We start from the raw sequence: 26,021 nt of genomic DNA, 5'->3' as shown, positions 1-26,021 counted from the left end.
TTTTTCGAGTTCGCAAAATTTGATTTATTGGAAAGAAACTTGATCCACTACAGATGAGATGCTAAGTGTCAGGCTTTTAGTCATGCTATGATGTCAGGTTTGCTTCATCTGGAAACAACACTTTGCGAAGTGCGTGCTGCGTCCAGGGCTCAGATTTCCGCTCATCCTCATGGTGACACCGAGAGAGGAGAGATGGGGCCGTGGTCACTTCCTTCCTGCAGAAGGAGCTGAGGTCCAAGGGGAGCAGCAACAGTGACATGCTGAAGGTCACGCAGCCTCAGGATGACAGCCCCTAGTCTCTGGGTCCAGGGCTCCTTCCCCCCCAGTCTCCTCGCTGCCTTTTCCTGTGGCATCTCAGGCCTGAGACTTGAAATTCCTGGCAGAGAACCTCTACCTGAAACTCAAGAAACTCCACAGTGGGTTGCCTGAGCTCACTATGACATCAGAGATGTTTGTGTTCTTCTCCTGCCCAAATTCTGCCCATGGGGAGGCAGCCACTCCACCCAAAGGCATGAAGATCATAAAACCAATAAAGGAATTTTTTTTTCTTTTTTCCTCCCCAAGATCAGTCTCCTGGCTGTGTCCTTTTTTTTTCGCTTTTGATTTTGGCTGCGCTGGGTCTTCATTGCTGTGCACGGGCTTTCTCTAATTGCCGTGAAATTTCTCTAATTTCTCTAGTTGCAGGGAGTGGGCTTCTCCTTGCAGAGGCTTGTCTTATTGCGGAGAATGGGCTGTAGGGCTTGCCGGCTTCGGGAGCTGTGGTGCATAGTCTTAGCTGCCCCGCAGCATGTGGGATCTTCCTGGACCAGGGATCGAACCCATGTCCCCTGTACTGGCAGGTGGATTCTTAACTGCTGGACCACCAGGGAAGTCCTGGCTGTGTCCTTTTAAAAAACATCTCAAGAACTCAGGCATGCTTCGATCAACGCACGTGATCTTTGTGTGTGCAAGTGTCATGGATAGAACAGTGTGTCCCAAAGGGTGTGCTGAAGTTCTCACCCCAATGCCTGCGAGTGTGGCCTTGTTTGGAAATCAGGTCTTTGAAGATGTGATCGAGTTGGAGGTCACACTGGATAAGAAGGGGCCTAATCCAGTGACTTATGTCCTTCTAAGAACATGATGATGCCGAGACACAGGGGAGAAGGTGTGTGAGAACAGAACCAGACTGTAGTGAGGCAATTATAAGCCAAAGGATGCTTAAGATGGGGTGTCAGAAGCCACAAAGAAGCAAGCTGGATCCTCCTGTGGACCTGCCAATCCCTCCATTTCAGACTTACATGTTCTGAAACAGTGAGAGAACAGATATTAAAGTTATGCTGTTTGTGGTCATTTGTTACAGCAGCCTACAGAGGAAAACAAGGCAGGACGCCAGCCATTTCACGTGGAAGTGAAAATGTTAAGTCGCTCAGTCATGTCTGGCTCTTGGTGACCCCATGGACTGTAGCCCATCAGGCTCCTCTGTCCATGGGACTCTCCAGGCAAGAATACTATAGTGGGTAGCCATGCCCTTCTCCAGGGGTTCTTCCCAACCCAGGGATTGAACCTGGGCCACCTGCACGGCAGGCGGAGTCTACCGTCTGAGTGCTTCTTGTGGACGCTCTGACCTCAGCCATCCAGGAGATGCTAAGTAGGCCTGAATGCAGGAGGTGAGCAACCCTGGCTTGCTGGTCCCCTGGACTCGCAGGGGCAGTGGCTGACCCTTGACAGGCACTGCCCAGGCCTCAGCCCCCGCGCCTCTTCTCTGTCTTCCCTCTCTCACTCAGTCCCTAGGCCACCAAAGTAGCCACAGATGATACATCAACCAATGGGCACAGCTGGGTACCTAGAAAACTTTATTGGTGAACACTGCCATTTGAATTTCATACAATTTTCATGTGTCAAAAAGTTGATTCTTTTCAACATTTTTTTTCCATAACATTCAAAAATGTAAAAACCGCTCTTAGCTAGCCCTTGGTACAAAAAGAGGCAGCAGGCTGGATTTGGCTCATGGGTGGTAGTTTGCTGACCCCTGACCTAGACAACCTCCTTGGGTCCCATGTGGTTTGGGAGACTGCACATGCCTCAGGGCAACTAGGCCGTGTACCACAACTATTGAGTTGGCAAGCTCTAAAGCCGAGCAAGAGCAGCCACTGCAAGGAGAAGCTAAATATGTATCAGTTCAGTTTCTCAGTCATGTCCGACTCTTTGTGACCCCATGGGCTGCAGCACGCCACAGGCCTCCTTGTCCATCACTAACTCCCAGAGTTTACTCAAACTCATGTCCATTGAGTTGGTAATGCCATCCAACCATCTCATCCTCTGTCATCCCCTTCTCCTCCCGCTTTCAATCTTTCCCAGCATCAGGGTCTTTTCAAATGAGTCAGTTCTTCACATCAGGTGGCCAAAGTATTGGAGTTTCAGCTTCAACATCAGTGCTTCCAATGAACAATGCACAAATCTGATCCCTATCTTTTACCCAGCCTTCTCTCTGAGCTTTAAAGGCCCCAATCCATGCCCTCTTGGATGTCTAATATGCATTAGACTTCCCAAATGTAACATTCTAGATGCAACTTTTTATTTCCCTCCCCACTTGAAATTTATCTCATCCCTCTGGCTCCCGTCTCAGTTAATGGGGTTACCACTGCCTATCAGGCCAAAACTCTGTAGTCATCTTTGACTCCTTTCTTTTTCTCAAACTCCATGTTCAATCCATCTGCAAAAACTGTCAACTCTGTACTACCTTCACAGTATACCCGTATCTGACAACTTCTCCCCACCTCCTCTGTTCTCATCCTTATCCAAGCTATCAGCACCTCCCAATTCACCGCTGGAGTCTCCTACCATCTGTTTGCCACACAGCAGCCAGTGAGGTCCCTTTGAACTTGAGCATCCTGTTCACCTACCCTCAATCCTGCTTCTCATCCTCCCAATGCTCCCTGCCACCCTTAGAATAAAATCCAACACCTGAAGATCAAAGCCACAGTGAGATACCATCTCATACCACTTAGGACAGCGAAAGATCATCTATACCATTTTTCTAGATTCCAAGTCTGTGCATTAATATATGATATTTGTTTTTCTCTCTCTGACTTACTTCACTCTGTGTGACAGTCTCTAGGTCCATCCACATCTCTACAAATGACTCAATTTTGTTCCTTTTTATAGCTGAGTAATATTCCATTGTCTATATGTGCCACATCTTCTTTATCAGTTCCCCCGTTGATGGGCATTTAGGTTGCTTCCATGCTCTGGCTACTGTAAATGTTTGCAAAACAGAAATAGAGACACAGACATAGAGATCAAACGTATGGACACCAAAGGGGAAAGGGGAGGTGGGATGAATCGGGAGGCTGGGATTGACATATATACTCTATTGACACCATGCGTAAAATAGATAAGCAATGAGAACCTACTTGTATAGCTCAGGGAACCTTACTCAATGCTCCTTTTAAATGTTTTCATCAGTTGGCAATGCAGTTAACAGTAGGAAAAAAAAAAAAAAAACAATTCTCCCCAAGAGTAAAACCACAATAACTCATGACTTGTTAAACCTAGATGTCATGGGGGAGAGGAGGAAATGCAGAGGAAAAGGGAAATTTACTGATTCTTGGAAAAGAAGAAGCTTCAACTCAAAACTGCATTATTCACGGTAACATCACTCATTGTGACAAGCTGCTGTGTTTTTCATGAGGGTGGAAGATGTGACTCTTCAGGCGAATCAGATGGTATGAGGATGGTGGAGTCCCCTCTCCTCAATGAAAATGGAATAAACTCTATTTTCAGGGCGGCCAGGTGTGGGTCTCAAGGGAGGGATACAGAGGGTGACGCTGTTCTGGGAGCAGTGCCTGGGACGGGACATAGAGTGCCCCCGCCTAGGAGGGTGGGGTACTCCTGGGGCTCGAGCCCTCCCCACAGGCTCCCAGCAGACTCTGTCCATTGAGGTGAAACAGTGAAACAGGAAGTGGGCGGGCAGGCCAGGCGCTCCGCTCTGGGCACTGGGCTCGGGCTGGGAGGAGGGCAGCGGAGACTTCCACAGCGGGGCTGTAGGAAATTTACCAGGTGGAACCTGGGGAGGGAAAGAGTGCATGTGCTTTCCCCAAGAAAAGCCCTGAGGCACTTAGGCCAAAAATAGGTGAGCGTGTGTGTGTGTGTGTGCGCGCGCGCGCGCGTGCATGTGTGAGAGTGTGTGTGTGTGCGTGTATGTGCATGTGTGTGTGCATGTGTGAGAGAGAGTGTGTGTGGTGTGCATGTGTGAGAGTATATGTGTGTGAGTGTGTATGTGCGTGTGAGTGTATGTGCATGTGTGAGAGTGTGTGCATGTGTGAGAGTGTGTGCGTGTGAGAGGGTGTGTGTATATGCATGTGTGAGAGTGTGTGCGCATGTGTGAGTGTGTGAAAGTGTGTGTGCGTGCACGCATGTGTGTGCGCATGTGAGTGTGTACACATGTGTGAGTGTGTGCGTGTGCGTGTGTGTGTGTGAGTGTGGGGGGGCCCGCGCGTGTGTGTCAAGTTCTGGTCATTTACGAAGCAGGCTCTGCGGCTCTCGCCTCCTTAATCCTCCCACCCCTAGCGCTACCCCCGGCCCCCAACCTCCGCCTCTTGGGTGTTCCACGTGTCTGAGCATGCCTGGCAGCGTGTGAGGTAACATTCCACACCCCCACCTGCCGCACCCCCTCCCAGACGCTAATCTGCGTGTACCAAGCTGTCGAAGTGTCAAGCTGAAAGGAACGGAAAGTTAGGCTGACAAGCTGGGCTGAAGGCTGAAAACAACAACCGTCATCAGCGGGCGGGAGGGGCTGTTGTATTTACAGTCTACTCTGATCCCTGCCGCCGGAATGTATCCCCGTGGGAGGTAGCCAGCGGAAGACAAGTGAACATCGCAGGAGTTGTTTTACCCCAAATATTAAAAAGCCAACCCAAGCAACTGAGGGGCCCATCACTGGCTCCCCACCCCCCAGCGCTGTTGCACAGGGAGCCCAGCCCCGCAGTTTCCTGAGAACCGCAGCGGATGCAGAGTCGCTCTGGCCCTCCGAGCAGAATAAGCGAGAGAGGCATTGGTTGTGTGGGGAAGTGGCAATGACCTGTGGGAGGCAACTTCCACTGAAGGCAAAAATGAGGTGATTTCACCCAGCTCTGCAGATCCTTGAATGTAACTGAGCAGGAGAGGAGGACCACGTGGAACACTGCTGAAAGGTGGACAGGTTACTTTCATGAACGCTTGCTGTGGGCCTTCTGGGCACACTCAGGAGAAAACTGGAGCTGGTTATATTCAAAGGCAACCAGGCAACAAGAAAAGGTGGCATCGTGGGTGAAAGCCAACAGACAAAAGAAACACAAAGATTTCAGATCCTTCAATTACTAGACACAGACTCAGTCAATTCTGTCTAAGAAATAATCAACAAGATTGACAATTTTAGCAAAAAACTGAAAATGATAAAAAAAGATCCTTCTCCAGGGGATCTTCCTAACCCAGGGATCGAACCCAGGCCCTCTGCATACCGGGGAGATTCTTTGCCACCTAAGCCACCAGGGAACCCCCCAAAAGTATCACAATTGATATTAAAAAGAATTTCTAGTTGTGAAACATACATTAGTTAGAATTAAAGATTAGAGGATGATTTTTTTTAATGATTTTTGTAATGATTACTCACCTGAGGATGTTAATGGGCAAAGTTTTTTAACTTTTATTTTTGGCGATACCAAGCAGCATGCAGAATCTTAGTTCCCTGACCAGAGATTGAACCCAAGTCCCTTGCAGAGGACCAGAGAATCTTAACCCCTGGGCCACCAGGGAAGTCCCCTAGTAGATGATTTTAATGACACTTTTAGACACAACTGCAGAGAGAATTTGTTTCCCAAGACTAAAGCAGAAAAAGCTATCAAAATTATATTCTGGAAAGACAAAATGATTAAAAAGTTCAGGTCAGTTCAATTGCTGTGTCGTGTCCAACTCTTTGCAACCCCATGGACTGCAGCACGCCAGGCCTCCCTATCTATCACCAACTCCTGGAGCTAACTCAAGCTCACGCCCATTGAGTCAGTGATGCCATCCAACCATCTCATCCTCTGTCGTCCCCTTCTTATCCAGCCTTCAATCTTTTCCAGCATCAGGGTCTTTTCCAATGAGTCAGTTCTTCATCTCGGTGCCCAAAGTATTGGAGTTTCAACCTCAGCATCATTCCTTCCAATGAATATTCAGGACTGATCTCCTTTAGGATGGACTGGTTGGATCTCCTTGCAGTCCAAGGGACTCTCAAGAGTCGTCTCCAAAACCACAGTTCAAAAGTATCAATTCTTTGCTGCTCAGCTTTCTTCACAGTCCAACTCTCACATCCATACATGACTAGTGGTAAAACCATAGCCTTGACTAGACAGACCTTTGTTGACAAAGTAATGTCTCTGCTTTTTAATATGCTGTCTAGGTTGGTCATAACCTTTCTTCCAAGGAGTAAGCATCCTTTAATTTCATGGCTAAAATCACCATCTGCAGTGATTTTAGAGCCAAAAAATAAATAAATAAAGTCAGTCACTGTTTCCACTGTCAGGTATTCCCATCTCTTGAAGAATTTTCCACAGTTTGTTGTGATCCACGTAGACAAGGGCTTTGGCATAGTCAATAAAGCAAAATAGATGTTTCTCTGGAACTCTCTTGCTTTTTTGATGATCCAGTGGATGTTGGCAATTTGATCTCTGGTTCCTCTGCCTCTTCTAAAACCAGCTTGAACATCTGGAAGTTCACAGTTCACATACATGTTGAAGCCTGACTTGGAGAATTTTGAGCATTTCTTTACTAGCGTGTGAGATGAGTGCAATTGTGCAGTAGTTTGAGCATTCTTTGGCATTGCCTTTCTTTGGGATTGGAATGAAAACTGATCTTTTCCAGTCCTGTGGCCACTGCTGAGTTTTCCAAATTTGTTGGCATATTGAGTGCAACACTTTCACAACATCATCTTTGAGGATTTGAAATACCTCAAATGGAATTCCATCACACCCACTAGCTTTGTTCTTAGTGATACTTCCTAAGGCCCACTTGACTTTGCATTCCAGGATATCTGGCTCTAGGTGAGTGATCATACCATTGTGATTATTTGGGTCATGAAGATCTTTTTTATATAGTTCTTCTGTGTATTCTGAGGTTACTGCTGAGTTTTCCAAATGTCCTGCCATATTGTCTCAAGGCAAGAATACTGAAGTGATTTGCCATTCCTTCCTCAAGTGGACCACGTTTTGTCAGAACTCTCCACCATGACCCGTCTGTCTTGGATGGCCCTACACAGCATGGCTCACCATTTCATTAAGTTAGACAAGGCTAACTGGGAGAAATATCAATAACCTCAGATTTGCAGATGACACCACCTTTATGGCAGAAAGTGAAGAAGAACTAAAGAGCCTTTTGATGAAAGTGAAAGGAGAGTTAAAAGTTGGCTTAAATCTCAACATTCAGAAAACGAAGATCATGGCATCTGGTCCCATCACTTCATGGCAAATAGATGGGGAAATAGTGGAAACAGCGCCCGACTTCATTCTTTTGGGCTCCAAAATCACTGCAGATGGTGACTGCAGCCATGAAATTAAAAGATGCTTACTCCTTGGAAGAAAAGTTCTGACCAACCTAGACAGCATATTAAAAAGCAGAGACATTACTTTGCCAACAAAGGTCCATCTAGTCAAAGCTATGGTTTTTCCAGTAGTCATGTATGGATGTGAGAGTTGGACTATAAAGAAAGCTGAGCGCCAAAGAATTGATGCTTCTGAACTGTGGTGTTGGAGAAGACTCTTAAGAGTCCCTTGAACTGCAAGGAGATCCAACCAGTCCATCCTAAAGGAGATCAGTCCTGAATATTCATTGGAAGGACTGATGCTGAAGCTGAAACTCCAATACTTTGACCACCTAATGCGAAGAACTGACTCACTAGACAAGACCCTGATGCTGGGAAAGATTGAAGACAGGAGGAGAAGGGGACAACAGAGGATGAGATGGTTGGATGGCATCACCAACTCACTGGACATGATTTTGAGTAAGCTTCAGGAGTTGGTGATAGACAAGGAGGCCTGGTGTGCTGCAGTCCATGGGGTTGCAGTGTCGGACATGACTGAGCAACTGAACTGAACTGAACTCTGTGTATTCTTGCCACCTCTTCTTAATATCTTCTGCTTCTGTTAGGTCCATATCATTTATGTTTTATTGTGCCCATCTTTGCATGAAATGTTCCCTTGGTAAATCTCATTTTCTTGAAGAGATCTCTAGTCTTTCACTGTGAGTAGATTTAATAAACATTTAATGTAAGTATCAGTTGGAGTAAAAAGAGAGAAAGGCATAGAAAGAAATATTTAAATATAGGCTGATAGATGATTATCCCAAACTGATGACACTCACCCACAGAATCGAGACCAACGAACTCCCAGCAAGACAATAAAAAATATACCCTTATATTCGGAAAAGAGAAAAAGAGACGGGAAAAGAAAATCTTAAAGCAGCCTGAGAAAAAAAGGAGCTTGCCTTTAAATAAGTCATCTATAATTCCATAATTGCACTACTATAACACAACCACTGCAAGCAATTAAATGTATTCCCCTCCACTAATCTAAGGAAGAGAAAAACCATTAAAAGAAGCAAGTGTGAAAGTGTTCATTGCTTAGTCTTGACCCCACTCTTTATGACCCACGGACTGTTAGCCTACCAGCCTCCTCTGTCCATGGGATTCTCCAGGCAAGAATACCAGAGTGGGTAGCCATTCCCTTCTCCAGGGCATCTCCCCAGTCCAGGGATTGAACCTGAGTCTCCTGCATTGCAGGCAGATTCTTTACCATCTGAGCCATCAGGATAAACATTCAACTGACTCCTTAAAACACAATGAAAGCTAGAACACTGTGCAACGATGTCTTTGATTTACCAAGAGAAAAACGCTAAATCCTCTACCCATGGAAAATATCCCTCAAGAATTAAAGTGAAATTCAGACATTTGGGGATAAGAAAAAAATGCAAAAAAGCATTCACCACCGGCAGACCACCATCTGAAAGGAAAAGGAAAATAACTCCACATGGAAGGTTTAAAGTGTAAGAAAGAATGAGAATGAAAGAATGATGAATACTTTCATGTGAAAAAAAGTGGCTGGACTGTCATCAAATCAGAAGTGTACTTGCAACAACCTAAGCTTGGGTTCGAGTCATTGACTTCGAGGAGCCTTTTGTGCATGTATGCATGTGTTTAGTTGCTTCATTCATGTTCAACTCTTTGCAACACTGTAGTCTGCCAGGCTCCTCTGTCCATGTGATTTTCCTAGCAAGAACACTGGAGTGGGTTACCATGCCCTCCTCCAGGGCATCTTCCTGACTCAGGTCGAACCTGCATCTCCCGCATCTCCTGCATTGCAGGTGGATTCTTTTTCGATGAGCCACCAGGGAAGCCCCAAGGAGCCTTGGACAGACCTCAAAGATCAGGCCAGCAGCCATCCTCAGCTGAAGCTGAGCCAGCAGGACCCACCTGGCGACTTGATCAGAAGAGGCATGTCATGTCCAGCAAGATTCAGAGAAAGTAAAATGGGTATTCTAACATGAGCCAGAAATGGAAAGTCACAAAGGCATTTGCCATGGTAGGTGCTGGTTTGCAACAACACTGATTCTCTCATGACTCTTCAGTGTGCCCCAGTGTGAGAAACTTCAAGGGTCTGTTTATTCAGGCTTGGTTAATGACCACCCAGTCTCTCCAGTAATCAATGAAAAAAACTATACCCAGCATAAGAGGAAAAATCTGTATGGTCATGTAAGTTGGAGGGGACTTCCCCACTGGCTCCGTGGTAAAGAATCTGCCTGTGATGCAGGAGATGCCAGTTCGATCCCTGGGTCAGGAGGATCCCCTGGAGGAGGGCACGGCAGCCCCCTCCAGTGTTCTTGCCTGAAGAATCCCATGGACAGAGGGGCCTGGCTGGCCACAGTCCATGGGGTCACAAAGAGTTGGACACGACTGAAGCGACTGAGCACACACACAAGCACGTAAGTTGGAGATGACACTGGCTTGGAGTGGAGTGGTGGCCACGCAGGTGAAATATGAAACGTGTTTTGGAGGGATAGGAGATCTGGGGTGGGGACCAAGGATCACTCAAAAAACTTAAGAGACTAGGGGGTGCCTTTGACTGAGACGAGAAAGACATAGAAAAGTACACTTTATAAAATTTTGGGACAAGAGTCAGGAGAAAGCAGGTTCAAATTTTCCATTTTAGACTTTTACATTGATAACACCTGTGAGACCTCCAAGTGGAAGACATCACTTTTGCAATTGGAGCCCAGAGGAGGGGTTTAGGCTACAGATATAAACCTTGGAATTATTAGCACATTATAGATGGTATTTAAAGCTAGGGTATGGAGAAAATTCATCTAACAAAAATGTGTACAAATTTAAAATACACATAATTTTTAGAAAGAAAATAAAAATCATCCATCATCCATGAACAGATATCATCTAGAAATGATCTAACCACCTAATTATAAACTTATAGAATTTTGTATTGTCCACATATGGAGAAGGCAATGGCACCCCACTCCAGTACGCTTGCCTGGAGAATCCCATGGATGGAGGAGCCTGGAAAGCTGCAGTCCATGGGGTCGCTGAGGGTCGGACAGGACTGAGCAACTTCCCTTTCACTTTTCACTTTCATGCATTGGAGAAGGAAATGGCTGCCCACTCCAGCGTTCTTGCCTGGAGAATCCCGGGGACGGGGGAGCCTGTTGGGCTGCCGTCTGTGGGGTCACACAGAGTCGGACACGACTGAAGTGACTTAGCAGCAGCATATATGTATCACTAGGAAGATAATGTTATTGATATTTAATTGGCCTTAGCCACAGTTTCCTTATACCCGTGACCCCCTCTTCTTTCCTAAAACCTTTATGGGGAGCAGTCGAGCCATCTGATGCCCATTGCCTCAGCAAAGGGATGTGATAATAGACTGTCTTCTAGGTTTTAAGTTTCCAAGGGCTTCCCTGGTGGCTCAGATGGTAAAGAGTCTGCCTGCAATGCAGGAGACCTGGGTTCAGTCCCTGGGTCAGAAAGATCCCCTGGAGAAGGGAATGGCTACCCACTCCAGTATTCTTGCCTGGAGAATTCCATGGGCAGGAGCCTGGTGGGCTGTAGTCCATGGGGTTGTAAAGAGTTGGATACGACTAAGCAACTCACACAAGGGACATGGAAAGGATCAAGATCACTGTTAGGTGACAGGTTGCAGAGTGCCCAGAGAACACATGTTCCAGCTTAAGTGAAGTTCCCCTGGAGTGAGAGGAGAGGGAGGACCACTGGGAAGCAATGGGCCTCAAGGGCTGGTGGGTCCCAGTGAGAAGGACCCTCTATCCCCACCCCAGGGCAAGTGCTGGACTGACCTCCCTGTGGATCTGATAGCAGGGGAGTCCTGTGCCTCTTTGCTCAGGTTCCACCCAGCAAGCAGGGCCTAGACCCCAAAGAGAGAAAGGCTGCCAGGTGAAGGGGCCCTGGCCCCATCGTAAGGGAGAAGCAGGGGCAGGTTACTGTGCAGCCAAGTGTGGATGGGAAACGCAGAGCTTATGGACCACACAGAGCTTCCGGCAGGGGAGGGATCCTTGGCAACCTGTGTGGACCAGTGACCATGGACAACTCCACGGACATTCAGCAAGGACTGGAGGGACCCCCGGACATACCTTGGCCCGTCAAAGCCCCTTGGGACATATATAACCCTAGGGAAAACCTGGAAACCTAAGATGACATAGAATCATGGGGGCTCAAGACAGGAGTTAAATTCTGCCAGGGAAGAATTTCTAAAAGTCATACTTCCTGTGGTATATCAATAAACTACTGGAGGTGGGCTTTGCAGAGAGGTTGGAGATTCTGCAAGAGCAGGTAAAAGTGGAAGAAACACCATCCATTCCTATTCATGGTATAGCATCACATCCCCAGGGTGATGGGGTTTGGGAAGGGTGACGGGGAGGAAGGGAAGGACAGAAGGAGGGAGGGAGGCAAGAGAGTAGAGGGAGTGAGAGGAGAGAGCTAAGACAGAGGGCAAGCCCTCTCCAGTACCTGCGACACAGGTGGTGAGCCTGGGGAAAACGCCAATCACGCCCACTTCACCCATCACTGGCACACCACCTCACTCAGTGTTCAGTTCAGTCCAGTCGCTCAGTTGTGTTCAACTCTTTGTGACCCTATGGACTGCAGCACGCCAGGCCTCCCTGTCCATCACCAACTCCTGGAGTTTACTCAAACTCCTGTCCATCGCGTTGGTGATACCATCCAGCCATCTCATCCTCTGTTGTCCCCTTCTCCTCCTGCCTTCAATCTTTCCCAGCATCAGGGTCTTTTTCAATGAGCCAGTTTTTCGCATCAGGTGGCCAGAGTGTTAGAGTTTCGGCTTCAGCATCAGTCCTTCCAATAAATATTCAGGACTGATTTCCTTTAGGATGGACTAAGACTCTAATAAACGTTTGTGGAATGACTGAATGGTAGGAACACAATAAATATTTGTTGAATAAACACACATACAGTATATGTGAGATACAGTTTGTTGAAGCAACTTATTCAGGAGGTTGTTGGGGAACAAAAATAGAAGAAAAAAAATTGATCTCATCTAAATCCACCATCCCCTGAAATCAAAACATTAAATCTTTCAGTACTCCCTCCTGCTGTGTTCTGGATCAAGGTGGAGTCAGAACGTCAAGCTGTGATTGTTTTTCTGAAAAAGTTTTCCTTCTCTTGCAATGAGCATTTGCAGTTGCAGCCATTAGGCTCCTAGAGGTTGGAGTCTCATGCCCAAGTCCCTGCTGTCAGTGTGAAGGGCTGGATCCCATGCACTTTGTTGACACCTGTGCATTGGGCCTGTAGCCTCCCGGCCCAGTGGTCCTTATGGCAGAGGCTGACCCAGCCCCAGCGCAGGTGGACCCTGTTGTGGTCCTGACACGGGCACTGCCATCCCTCCATCAGAAGTCCCGGTTTCTCTTCCTCATCTGAGTGGTTGATCTTAGAGATGGCTTTCAGCTTAAATGTTTGGTGATTCTCAGCTTCTTTGGTTAAAGCAGCTGATTGTCATGAGGGATTGATTCCAAACCTGTGTGTCAGCACTGAAGCTGTCATATGAAGAAGCCTGGACCTCCCCAGGACGTGAATCCCAGGCGTGAAGAATGTTCTCCTGTCTGGCCAATGAGCCAGGCTTAAGAGAAACCTGGAGTAACAGGGAAGTTTGGCTTTAGAGTATAAAATGAAGTAAAGGCAAAGGCTAACAGGGTTTTGCCAAGAGAACACACTGGTCATGGCAAACACCCTCTTCCAACAACAAGAGAAAACTCTACACATGGACATCACCAGATGGCCAACACTGAAATCAGATTGATCATATTCTTTGCAGCCGAAGATCTAAAAGCTCTATAATAGTCAGCAAAAAACAAGACCAGGAGCTGACTGTGGCTCAGATCATGAACTCCTTATTGTCAAATTCAGACTTACATTGAAAAAACTAGGGGGAAACACTAGACCATTCAGATGTGACCTAGATCAAATCCCTTATGATTATACAGTGGAAGTGCAAATAGATTCAAAGGATTAGATCTGATAGACAGAGTGCCTAAAGAGCTATGGATGGAGGTTCATGACACTGTACAGGAGACGGTAATCAGAACCATCCCCAAGAAAAAGAAATGCAAAAAAACAAAATGATTGTCTGAAGAGGCCTTACAAATAACTGAGAAGAGAAGCTAAAGGCAAAGGAGAAAAGGAAAGAGATATCCATCTGAATTCAGAGTTCCAGAGAATAGCAAGGAGAGATAAGAAAGCCTTCTTAAGTGAACAATGCAAAGAAATAGAGGAAAACAATAGAATGGGAAACACTAGAGATCTCTTCAAGAAAACTGGAGATACCAGGGGAACATTTCATGCAAAGATGGGCTCAATAAAGGACAGAAATGATATGGACCTAACAGGAGCAGAAGAGATCGAGAAGAGGTGGCAAGAATACATAGAAGAACTGTACAAAAAAAGGTCTTAACAATGGTGTGATCACTCGCATTGAGCCAGACATCCTAGAGTATGAAGTCAAATGGGCCTGAGGAAGCATTACTACTAACAAAGCTAGTGGAGGTGATGGAATTCCAGCTGAGTTATTTCAAATCCTAAAAGATGATGCTGTTAAAGTGCTGCATTCATTATACCTTCAACTTTGTAAAACTCAGCAATGGCCACAGGGCCGGAAAAGGTCAGTTTTCATCCCAGTCCCAAAGAAAGGCAATGCCAAAGAAGGTTCAATCTACCATACAGTTGCACTTATTTTGCATGCTAGCAAAATAATGCTCAAAATCCTTCAAGCTAGACTTCAACAGTATGTGAACTGAGAACTTCCAGATATTCAAACTGGATTTAGAAAAGGCAGAGATCAAATTGCCAACATCCATTGAATCATAGAAAAAGCAAGAGAATTCCAGAAAAACATCTACTTCTGCTTTATTGACTATGCTAAAGCCTTTAACTGTGTGGATCACAACAAACTGTGGAAAATTCTTCAAGAGATGGGAATACCAGACCACCTGACCTGCCTCCTAAGAAGCCTGTATAGAAGCGGGTCAAGAAGCAACAGTTAGAACTGGACATGGAATGACAGACTGGTTCCAAATTGGGAAAGGAGTATGTCAAGGCTGTATATTTAACTTATATTTAAGCTATTTAATATATTATTACATTAAATAATATATTATTTACATAATATATTAAACTGCTTATTTAAACCTCTTTATTCAACTTATATGCAGAGTACATCATGAGAAATGCCTGGCTGGATGAAGCTCAAGCTGGAATCAAGATTGCCAGGAGAAATATCAATAACCTCAGATATGCAGATGATACCACCCTAGTGGCAGAAAGTGAAGAGGAGCTAAACAGCCTCTTGATGAAGGTGAAAGAGAAGAGTGAAAAAGTTGGCTTAAAACTCACCATTCAAAAAAAGAAGAGCATGGCATCCAGTCCCATCATTCCATGGCACATAGATGGGGAAACAATGGAAACAGTGACTGACTTTCTTTTCTTGGGCTCCAAAACCACTGCAGATGGTGACTGCAGCCATGAAATTAAAAGACGCTTGCTCCTTTGAAGAAAAGCTATGGCAAACCTAGACAGTGTGTTAAAAAGCAGAGACATCACTTTGCTGACAAAGGTTGATATAGTCAAAGCTATGGTTTTTCCCAGCAGTCACGTATGGATGTGAGAAATGGACCATCAAGAAGGTTGAGCATCAAAGAATTGATGCTTTTGAACTCTGGTGTTGGAGAAGACTCTTGAAAGTCCCTTGGACAGCAAAGAGATCAAACCAGTCAATCCTCAAGGAAATCAACTCTGAATATCCATTGGAAGGACTGATACTGAAGCTGAAGCTTCAATACTTTGGCCACCTGATGCAAAGAGCCAACTCATTGGAAAAGACCCTGATGCTAGGAAAGATTGAGGGCAGGAGGGGAAGGGAGTAACAGAGGATGAGATGGTTGGATGGCATCACCGACTCAATGGCCATGAGTTTGAGCAAACTCAGGGAGAGAGTGTAGGATAGGGAAGCCTGGTGTGCTGCAGTCCATGGGGTCACAAAGAGTTGGACATGACTTAGCAACTGAAGGACAACAAAAAACCAATACAAAATAAAAAATGTTACAGAAAGAAAAATGTCACATCTGATTATTATCACGTTGAGCTTAGAACCAGAAAAAAATTGCATTTGTGGGTTAAAAAAAAAAGGACTCGCCTAAAGCTGAAATGCAATGAGAAGTTTATAAATGCAGGTTATAAACAGGTGATGGGTGAGATGTGATTTATACTCTAAGACCAGCTACTCTTGAGAAGAGGAAGCATCTGAGGCAAGTTAGAGCAGAGGTGAGTTCTGTGTTTTTCCCTGTGGTGCTGGTAACAAAGAAGGAAAGGATGGGGTCAACCTGGCAGGCATTTCAGAGCTGTCATGGACCAGACCTGCTGCTGGTTGAGAGGTGGCTCCTGAGTGATCAGGGAGCCGCCGGGTGCCCTCTCTGCTCGGCCTCTCGGGCTCAGCATTTCCGGTTCCGGCCAGTCTGTCTTGTTTCCTCATCCTCATTCCTCCAGGCTTGGACCTGGCCACTTCCTACCTTCTGACACTTGACTTTGAACAATCCTTTTCCTGTGTTTGTCTCTTTTCCCTCGTCACACCAACACCCAGTTCTGCTAGAAGCGTCTGTGTGTGTCTCATATCCAGGTGGGCCCAAGTTCTCAGAGGGTCCTTCCCCTTGTGTCCTACGTCACCTCTGATGATGCCCACGTGGGCATCTCCCGCTTGGACCCCACCCCCTGACTCCAAAATTCATATCTCCAGCTGCCCCCTGAGTGCCTCTGTTGCAACAGCAAAGGGGCATCTCAGACAAAGCTTGTTCAAGACTGAGCTCCTCAAATGCCCCCCAAACTTTGTTCCCTTCTGATGCTTCTCCTTTCGGGCTCTACTCTCCAAAGGCATCCTCAGCCTGATCGCTTCTCACAATCTCCCCATCGCTCCCTGCTTCAAGCTACCTGCATCTGCCACGTGGATAATGGCCACGGCCTCAGATGGAATCCTTGAGTCTTCTCTCTGATGTCACCTGCAGCTGCTCTGCCCCGCTCACTCCCCTCCCACCATATGCTCTTCCTTTGCCACAGGGAGCTTGCTCCCCCAATCAGAGTCTCTGTTTGCCTGGAAGTCTTTCCCCTATGTATCTGCTTGGAGCATCCCCTGTCTCCTTACACAAATCCCCCTTCTTGGTGAGGTCTTTCCTGATCATCCTAATGAAAACAGAAAATAACCCCCTTCCCTGATCCCTGACTTCCCCCTACCCCAGTTTCCTGATCTATGTCCCCCATAGCACAGATGATCTTCTACCATTCTATAGGTTTTTGTTTAGGGGAAACTTACTAGTTTCGTTTTGCTATCTTTTTGTGTATCGTCTCCCTCTTCTTGCTGGAATGTAACTCCACAAGGTAGGAGTGTTTGTTTACGTTGTCATCCTTGTGTGCCCGGCTCCTGAAACACTTGAGCAGAGCCAGCTTGCACACAGCCATGTTGGCCTTGTGCTCAGGGGGCCCTGCACTTGGTTTAATGCTCTGCTGTTCATATTTTGAAATCCTTAATACATTCTGAATAAACCCTCCCCCCTATTTTTATTTCATGTGAAAATTATACTGCCAGACATACAGTAGGCACTCCATAGATAATTCATCCCTCGGCCAGGTGGAGTCCCTTTTTAAGTCATCTCTGAAGCCTGAGAGGCAGTGCTCCACCAAGAAGGACTTTCTTTATAAACAATAAGGATGTGTTTGTTTATTCCTGACCTCACCACACAGCATGCGGGATCTTAGTTCCCTGACCAGAGATTGAATCCGTGCTCCCCGCAGTGGAAGTGTGCAGTCTTAACCACTGGACCCACAGGGAAGTCCCCGCCAAAAAGGACTTTTAAACCTCAGGAAGCAAGTGGTGAGGCCCTGGGATAGATAGGGACCCCGAAGCCCTGAAGTTACCCCCGAATGTGTCCACACACATGGGGACTGGCCCCAGAGAAAAGAGATGGAAAAATAGTCTTATTTGGGGCCAGAGTCTAGAAAGCTGTGAAAAGCTAGGGAAATCCATTTTGAGTAACACCTTTAAAGAAGAAGAGAAAATGAAAGTGGTTAATCATAGGATGAGCTTTGTTAGACAAAAATGGCAATTCAGGTAGAAAGACACATTTACAGACATCTCATGGGGGCGGGGTCTGGTGATTAAGTCAGAAGCTACCATCTGCATCCCTGGGAACTTACAAGCTAAAAATGGGGACTAGACCTTATTTATGAAATACACAGAAAACCATTCTACAGGAGCCAGATGAAAAGATGGCAGTTCCAAATAGTTCATGCTGGTATTTGTCTTTGTGGTTTCATCTGAAAACAGAGTATGCCTGAAATTCTCAGAATTTATAAAATTTATGAAATACATAATAATACGATATAGACTGTAAATGTGAAAATAATCAATAAATATATAAACATATCCTCTGCTGCTGCTGCTAAGTCACTACAGTGTCTGACTCTGTGCGACCCCATGGACGGTAGCCCATCAGGCCCCTCTGTCCATGGGATTTCCCAGATAAGAATACTGGAGTGGGTTGCCATTTCCTTCTCCAGGGGATCTTCCTGACCCAGGTACTGAACCTATGTCTCCTGCATTGGCAGGTGGATGTTTTACCGCTCAGCCATCAGGGAAGCCCTTATGACTACAATAAATAATAATACGTACTATGTATAATATTATGTAAGAATAAAGATTGAGAAATACATATAAAGATATAAGTATTAAAACTGTGAGCTTGCTTTTTGCACTCAGACCCACTTCCCTATGGTATTAGGAGGCTTTAATTGGCAAATAAGAGAAAGCAAAACCGGTCCAGCTTAGGACAAAAGGGGATTTTACTTATTAATGTAGTATTTCTGCTCGGGGATGAGCAAGGTTGGGAATTTGTCCACCACCCTTGGCCCCCGACGGAGAAGGCAATGGCACCCCACTCCAGTCCTCTTGTCTGGAAAATCCCATGGATGGAGGAGCCTGGAAGGCTGCAGTCCATGGGGTTGCTGAGGGTCGGACATGACTGAGAGACTTCATTTTCACTTTTCACTTTCATGCATGGAGAAGGAAATGGCAGCCCACTCCAGTGTTCTTGCCTGGAGAATCCCAGGGACGGGGGAGCCTGGTGGGCTGCCGTCTTCGGGGTCGCACAGAGTCGGACAGGACTGAAGCGACTTAGCAGCAGCAGCAGCCCTGGCCCCTGAAGCTTGGCCCTCCCAGACAGCATTCCTTCCAGCTCTGGCTGCAGATCCTGGGTCCTCGGCCAGAGAAACGTGATGCCTCCCTCCCAAGTCTTCATGGCCTGATGCCCAGAGGGGCAAAGGAAGCATCTCTCTCTCCCAGCAGGGACATGTGAATTGTGGACGAGCTGGCTGGCTCTGCTTGGTCACATGTCCTTCCCTTGCCCTTCTAGGTTGGCAAGAGCCAGGAGGACCCTGATTGGCCAGAACTGCATCATTGTTGCCACCTCCTTGGGGGCACTGAGGCTCAGAACCACACCAGCTTGGGGAGCAACAGCTTCTCAAAGGAACAGGGAAGGAGAACAGCAATCATTTTCAAACAGCCCTTCTTTCACCATGCTAACAAAAGACATTTTCTTTCCATAAATGATGCAAAGCACCGCTTTTTAAAGAACATTTATGAAACCTTTTCTCCTGGATATTTCCATAAACCAGGTGTTTTGCATTCCAGTCAAAGACTTGGATGAAAAATTCCCCAACCTAAAGATCAGCTTATTTCTTATTTTAGGAGCAGTTGATAAAATGTGGGCTCTGACAGTAAACTGAAAAACTTCTGCACAGCAAAGGAAACCATCAAAATGAGAAGGCAACCTACTGAATAGGAGAAGATATTTGCAAATCTTATATCTGATCAGGGCCTAATATCTGAAATATATAAAGAACTCATACAGATCAATAGCAAGCAATCTGATTTTAGAAATGGGCAGAAGCTATGAAGAGACATTTTTTTCACAGACAATATACAGACGACTGAGACACAGAAGAAAAGATGCTCAATATCAGTCATCATCGGGAAATGCAAATCAAAACACAATGAGTTGTCATCTACACCTGTTAGAATGGTTATTATAGTATTTTAAAAGACAAGAAATAACAAATGTTGTCCAGGGTATGGAGAAAGGGGACACTCTCACACTGTTGGTGGGAGTATAGATTGGTGCAGACACTAGGGAAGACAATATGGATGTTCCTCAAAAAAATTAAAAATAGAACTACCATATGATCCAGCAATTCCACTCCTGGGTATTTACCTGAAGACAATGAAAACACTCATTTGAAAAGCTATATGCACTCCCATGTTCACTGCAGCATTATTTACAATAGCCAAGACATGTAAACAAACTCAGTATCCACCAACAGATGAGTGCATACAGAAAACGTTTACATACACACAATCTCATACTTTCTCTATATGTACATAATTAAATATTACTCAGCCATAAAAGAGTGAAATATTGCCATTGAGGGCACTATGGTGAATAAAATAAGTCAGACAGAGAAAGGCAAACATCACATGATCTTACTTATATGTGGAATCTGAAAAAAGCAACAACAGAGCTCATATATACAAAGAGAAGATTGGTAGTTGCCAGAGGCAGGGATGGCAGGTCGTTGGGTGAAATGGCTGAAGAGGCTCAAAAGGTACAGAGTTCTAGTTTTAAAACAAGTCATGGTGACGGACGCAATGTGCAGCATGGTGACTACAGTCGACAACCTTGTATTACACAGTTGAAAGGTGTTAAGACAGTAGATCTTAGAAGTTTTCATCACAAGAAAAAAGTTTCTAACTATAGATGGTGATGGGTGTTAACTAGACTTAATATGGTGGTCTGTTCGGCAATATATAAAAACATTGAATCATTATATTGTACACTTGAAACAAGTATAATGTTACATGTTCAACAGACCTCAATTAAAAATGGAACAAAACAAACAACCACAAAACATGGGCTCTGAAGTCAGACAAACCTAGATTTAAATCTTGTTTCTGTTGTGGAGTGTAGCAACTTGGGAACATTATTTAGGTGGTGTGGGCCTCACTTTCCTTGTCTGTAAAATGGGGTAAAATTACACCCCTCTTAGTTTTATGATAAAGATTAGATAAGATTACATGTGTTAGGAAATATCACAGGGTCTCAGTAGATGTTCTTTTATTTATCTTCCCCTTCGAGTACTAAACGGGCAGTTCTTTACCCCTTGGGAAGTCTTAACAAAAGTTTGTTTCTTTCCCGTGTAACAGTCAGCAGTTCAGGGCTGTTTGGTCAGCTTACTTCCTCAATGGCTACTGGACCATATCTGTGTTCTAAGGAGCCTGCTCCAATGCCTGTCATCTCCTTGCAGCAAAGGAAAGGTGGAAAGGACTGGGAATGGAGAGGGGATCATCCTTCCAATTCTTTGAGGGCCAGGTCAAGAAATGACTCCCCTTACTTCTGCCAACAGTTCCCTAGTCACATGACCAAGCCCACTGCAAAGCAGCCTGGGAAACACAGTCTTTAGCCAGAGGGCCATGTTGCCAGCTACGATGTTACAGCATGAAAGGACAGAAGAACCCAAATTAGGGGATGGTCAGCTGCCTACCAGAGCCACTCAGGACCTCATTAAAAAGGCAGGAGTGATCGTTACCTTTCGAGAGGGCTTTTGCTGGATTCCCGCAGCAGCAGGGCATGATACAAAGCCAAACACCCCACGAACCAGAAGGGAATTTAGGAAATGATTCAAGCTCCCTGGGTGACTCATATATTGAACATCCTGGAGAGAAAAGTAGCCATACACCCATTTGAGGCTTGGGGTTTAGTTTATAATAATAATAATGACTTTGGCACAGAAAACTTCCTGAGGGTTAATGAATGACTGGCTTCGATTAATAGCCCAAATCGCTGCCTGAAGTCTATCAACTCCTTCCAGCTTCATTTAATCTACAGGAAATTCTTTGTACACCCAGCTATTACTGCTTCAATCTCACAAAATAAAAATGAAAGGATGCTTCATTGGAACTTGGGGGGAAGGGGGAAACTTGGTCCCCATTGTGTGTGGCCTCCAGGCTATTATTACTTTTTTTCAGGCAAATTTCCTGCCTTTTTTTTTTCCTTCTCTTTCTGGCTTCCATTTGCTTCAGTGGCAGCAACAGCAGCAGCAGCTGGCCCTCTAGATTAGCTTTAATCCGCTTGCTATTTATAGCACACTCTGTAAACCTCATCATACTTGTGATTCCCTATTTAAACGTGTCTTCCTCACTAGACTGGGAGCTCCATGAGGTCAGAAGTAGAGTAGACTCTCGACTGGGCACGGCCTGGCCACAGCCCGGCTCAGTAACCACCTGTTGAATTTAACCAAACAGAGTAGTACTTAATTCTGAACAACTTGCCACCAGTCCCAGTGCATGCCTCCAGCCCAACCTGGGAATCTCTGCGTTTAGCTGGATTTAAGATAGTGCACTTTTAGCCCATCAAAATTTAATCAGAGTTTCCCAAAATAAAAACTTGAAACAGGCAAGTTTGTAGAAATCGCTGTAGAAGATAATGTCTAATGCCATCAAGCTGTCAACTGTGAAGAGAAACCAGGGACATGCTAACATAACTGGTGATTCTTCGTGCCTGTAGGGACACCCACTTCTTCCCTGGCCTCCAATTCTCTTCCAGTAGATGTCACTGACAAAATAAGCATGTTTCCCGTGGCAAAGTCCTCTGGTTTAGGGAATTAGAGTTAGGGGTGCCACTAGATTTCCTCTACCATGGTATTTAAACTCCTACCTTCCTTTTTTTTTTAAAAAAGATTTGTTTATTCATGGCTGTGCTGGGTCTTTGTTGCTGCGCATGGGATTTCCCTACTTGTGGAGAGCAGGAGCTACGGTCTGGTTCCGGTGTTCAGGCTTCTCGTTGCAGTGACTTCTCTTGCGGAGCACAGACTCTAGGTTCACGGGCTTCAGTAGTTGTAGGTCTCGGGCTCTGGAGCTGTGGGGCACAGGCTTAGCTGCCCACGTGGGATCTTCCCAGACCAGGGATTGAACCTGTGTCCATTGCGTTGACAGGTAGATTCTTAACCACTGGACCACCAGGAAAGCCCCCAAACTCTACAGTCTTGTCTGGCACACAGTTGGCATCCATGAGGACCTGCTAAGTGAAAGAAGAAGGCCCCAAGCAAAGCTCTCCCCAGCACATCTTGCCATTGCCGCTTGGTGAGCCAAGCAAATGCAGTGGTATTGGCAGGACCTCGTCTCAGTGGAGGATGGCCACCCAGGTCATCCATAATCTACCTTGATTCCACACTGGTCCCTCCAAGTGAGCTTCAGACAGCTCTCCACCTCAATTTTCTAATTAAAACAAGTCAGGACTTCCCTGGTGGTCCAGTGGTTAAAACTCCTCACTCCCAATGCAGGGGGCCCAAGTTGGATCCCTGTTTGGGGAACTAGAGCCCACATGCTCTAGGACCTGGCACAACCGAATTCAACAACAACAAAGCCAAGCGAGTCCCAGCTACAGAAAAGCCCTGGCAACAGAGGAGGTGTTGGTGGCTTTAAAACCAGCAGTGGAGACTAAGTTGAAGAAACAGGAAGCCTGGCACAGTCAGCGGGTGGGGGGAGGTTAGGTGGGAATAGGATTAAGGCTTTAGAAAATGCGTGTTTCCTTCTGTTGTCCTCTCAAGAGCTGATAAGGGGATTTCAGAGTTTTTGAGGTGGAGGGAGCCTTGGAAAAGAATGAGGGCACTTAATCAACTAAAGAGACTTTCCCAACTCACCTTTCTCAGTGTTGTTACACGGTATGTTTCCCCAAGGCAAAGCTGCCAAAAGTAGAAATCAAAGCCCATCACGTTATGCTGTGACACACTGTTGTCTTCTGGCTAGGGGTCTTTGACTTTTGTTTTTCTCTTCAACCCAGGACACGAAGTGTGCCGTGATCTCTCAGATAATACCATGATATTGTGTCCAAGTAACATGCATCCTAGACAGAGAAACCTGGAGTGCTATAGTCCACGGGTTACAAAGAGTTGGACACAACTGAGTGACTGAACAACACTATGCATCTAAATAGACATCATTTGTACATAAACATAGAGATTATTAAGGCTAAGTGAGGCCAACGGTTCTGTATCAAAGAGAGTAGCATGTAGCGACGTTTTCACATGAAAAGATCATTGATAGCTCAGCAAGACTTTCCTGATGAATTGCTTTCTCGGAAGATGAACCAAGGACAGACAGCTGCGATTCTTCTTGGAGAGCTTTCAGAAAGAGATGCTTTCCCCATTCCTTCTAGTAAGCAATGGAGACATTCCTTCACTTCTCTGGACCCCAGAGTCCTCGTTAAGTGAAATGAGATAACTTTCTCAGCCTACTCTTTCTGGGGTTTCAGAAGAGCTAAAAATGAAAGAGAAAATTCAACAAGGTCAGGTGAACAGGCGTCAAGGCTGGGCTCTGGCACAAAAGTGACCAGCATCTATTCATGGACGAGCTTGCCTTCTCACCTCCTTCAGGAAAGCCAAATGTTGAAGTTCAGGACCTCCCATATTGCAGTCCTGGCTGCAATTCCATACGACTCACATTCTGTTATTTAGCAGGACTCTCAAGGATCTTTGCTTTCTTGCAAACCTTACTTTTAGTCCACTGCTGGAGGTGAGCACATGGGATCGAGAAGGCCGTCACTTTATATCACAATACGAGGACTGCAATGTGGGCAGAGAAAAACACAGCCCAAACCTGAGCTTAATGACACCTTTTAAAAGCTACTGGTCCTAGTCACGTTTTTACTTGGTGTGTCTCAATTTCCTATTGGCTATAGTTTAAGAAACGAATGCAGTTCGATGATATGCTGTCTTTCAGATGCTTCCCTCTCTTCCTGCTAGTGTCCTGCATGCCTTGTGCGCATGCACACACACACACATGCTCAGTTGCTCAGTCGTGTCCAACTCTTTGCAAGCCCATGGACTGTAGCCCGCCGGCTCCTCTGTCCATGGGGATTCTCCAGGCAAGAATACTGGAGTGGGTTGCCATTTCCTCCTCCAGGGGATCTTCCCAACCCAGGGATCGAACCTGTGTTTCCTGCATTGCAAGCAGATTCCTTACCGCTGGGCCACCGGAGAAGCCACACACACACACACACACACACACACACACACACACACACTTGCATCTTACTTAATTTATCTGTTTTCCAATTATTGCACCTGAACTGCTGCAGTCTCAGAAGCAGCATGAAATAGCAGAAAGAATGTGAGGCTTAGAATCAAAAGGCCAGAGTGTGAATTCCAGCTCCACTTACCTGCTGGGTGGCTCAAAGCGACTCACAGTAAAGCTCTCTGTTTACTCATTTTGTTAGTTTCCTACTGCTGTACGTTACCACAAACGTGGGCTTGAAATAAGACTCATTTGTCCTCTTAGAATTCTGGAGATCAGAAGTTCTGCAACTGACTTCACTGGGCTGCAGTGCTCTGTTGGCAGGCCCACGGTCCTTCCGGGGGCTCCGGCGGGGAGTCAGTTTCTTTGCTTCCTCCTTCTTCGAATGCCACATTTCCTGCATTTCGTGATCTTTGGCTCCCTCCTCCATCTTCAAAGCCAGCAGCTTAACATCTTGCTTCAGTGGTCACATTGCCTTCTTTCCTGTCGGACCTCCCCCTTACCTACCTTTTTTTTTCTTTCTTTCTGACCATGCCCTGCGGTATGTGGGATCTTAGATCCCTGACCAGAGATCGAACCCATGCCCCCTGCAGTGGAAGCCTGGAGTCTTAACAACTGGACCACCAGTGAAGTCCCTCCCTCCACCTTCCTTTTATAAGAAGATTTGTGATGGTATTTAGTGCCCATCTGGATGATCCAGGATAATAGCTTTAAGACCTTTAACTTGATCACATCTGCAACAGCTCTTTTTCCACATAAGGTATAGTCACAGAGTCCAGGAATGAGGCCATGGACATCTTTGGGGGCCATTTCAGCCTTCCGTACTCATTTATTAAGATAGTAACTCCTATCCTAAAGGACACGGAAGTTTGTTTCTATTTAGTTTTTGTTTTCAGCTGTGCTGGCTCTTGCTTGTGGCACTCAGGCTCTTGCTTGTGGTGTGTAGGCTTTCTCTCGTTGTGGCACGCGGGCTTCAGTTTCTCTGAAGCATGTGGGATCTTAGTTCCCCATCCATGAATTGAACCCACATCCCCTGCGTTGGCAGGTGGATTCTTAGCCACTGGACTAGGGAAGTGGGAAGTCCCAGGACACAAAAATTTTTTAAAGGCAAATGCACCCAGTAGAGTTCAATAAATGCCATTTAGTTTGGAAGAGGGAGAGATTGCCCTCCCACTGGTCAGTCTCTACTGATGGACGCAATTAAGAATGAGAGAGCCACAAGGAGACCCAACCAGTCCATCCTAAAGGAAGTCAACCCTGAATATTCACCGGAAGGACTGATGCTGAAGCTGAAGCGCCAATACTGTGGTGAGCTGATGTGAAGAGCCGACT

The 26,021-nt window shown here is 45.9% G+C and overlaps 1 long non-coding RNA gene across 1 annotated transcript; it reads right to left on the bottom strand.

Moving 5' to 3' along the window:
• Positions 1–25,005, bottom strand: LOC147380377 (uncharacterized). The gene is made up of 3 exons (XR_015168754.1): positions 24,835–25,005; positions 3,074–3,234; positions 1–1,282 (listed from the first exon to the last, which is right to left on the bottom strand). It is a non-coding gene; the product is annotated as an uncharacterized LOC147380377 (long non-coding RNA).
• Between the last annotated feature and the right edge of the window lie 1,016 nt (positions 25,006–26,021).

The sequence above is a fragment of the Bos grunniens genome, chromosome 1, assembly GCF_055505025.1.
Source record: "Bos grunniens cultivar Pamir isolate PY7600 chromosome 1, Bosgru_T2T1.0, whole genome shotgun sequence".
NCBI lineage: Eukaryota > Metazoa > Chordata > Mammalia > Artiodactyla > Bovidae > Bos > Bos grunniens.
The sequence above is the reverse complement of the archived record's forward strand: the minus strand, read 5'-3'. Positions and strand labels throughout refer to the sequence as shown.